Consider the following 1,379-nt stretch of genomic DNA (forward strand, 5'->3'; position numbering starts at 1 on the left):
ATCTTGAGTACTAAACCACAGATCTTCTGACTGGTTCCCGAACTGTAAACTGATATCAGGGTGGGCTGATCTCACCAGAATACTAGGACTCAAATAAAGAAGATGAAAACTGCTCATGGAGGGAGTTGAAAAATCGTCCCTCTTGTGCAAGGAGAGGGGGACAAAAATTTTGGAGAAAATAAAGTGTATTTTATGTTTCCTTTATTCTCCTATTTATATTAAGTTACATATTGGGCCCAATCAGGGATCTATGGAAGAATTTGGATATTGCCTCCCCCAATTAGCTTCTTACTAATTAAATTGAACCCACAATTTAATATAAGCTTATATTGGAATATTACGAGCAGCCACTACAGAAGTAATATTGCACTGCCCATCCAAATCCGAAATTACAAGTATTCCGGGTTTCCATTTGTTTGTCGTTCATTTCCCGTGCTTAAGATAGAAACGTCATTTAATTAATTAATGTCTACTATGAACTTAATTAATTAACATATTATAAACTCCAAGAGTGGACTTAGCAAGAAACACTTATTTATTATTCATAGAGTAATCAAACTCCAACTAGCTAAGTTCCGAATAATAAAACTTTGTTTCGAGCTCCTCTTGTGGACGTTATCACACGAGACTCACCTCGCGCATGATTCAATATAATAGAAACCATAGCACCGCTAGATATTAATCACCACTACCCAATATACTAGGATTATTGGGTTGCGAAAAACCCACACCATTTGGTAAGTTAAAGTAGTGCATAATCAATATCGTATGCTCAACGCTAACGTACATTGATTAAGAAATTAAATATCAAGACCTCATCTTTCAGTAGATAGCATAAAGACTCGTCTTGCCGCAAGATCCAATTCAGTGCTATACCACACCAATGTCATCTTATTTCAGTAAGGCTTAGAAATATGCGGACTGACATTGCAACCTTTCACGATAGGTAGTCTAGGCCTATCTAGGTTGTGAAATTCTAATTTTTCTTTGTTCAGAACTGACCGTGTTACCTTAAAGTGAACGACGCCCACAACCGGTCTACTAAAACAAAGACTTAGACTTTGTTACGTTGCTCATACATTTAAATATGCTATAAACATTCATTAAATGTAAAACATAATAACATTATGACAAAAATAATCAGTTGCATCCATTGAAAATAAAATATAGAGTTTTACTGTATTCAATCACTCGAAAGGTGATTTCTAGTATACAAACTCTAACAAGATCCACTTAGTAGACACTACAATTAGCTTCCCTTAAAACGACATTGTTAATTTAGAGTGAGAACTTTTCAAGGGTCTTAGGAGCTTTTTGGGGTTACAGATCTAGGAATGACAACCCTAGTGTTAGTAATCTATGCTTGTGCCGCATGGGCA

The sequence above is a fragment of the Salvia splendens genome, chromosome 5 (genome assembly GCF_004379255.2).
Source record: "Salvia splendens isolate huo1 chromosome 5, SspV2, whole genome shotgun sequence".
NCBI lineage: Eukaryota > Viridiplantae > Streptophyta > Magnoliopsida > Lamiales > Lamiaceae > Salvia > Salvia splendens.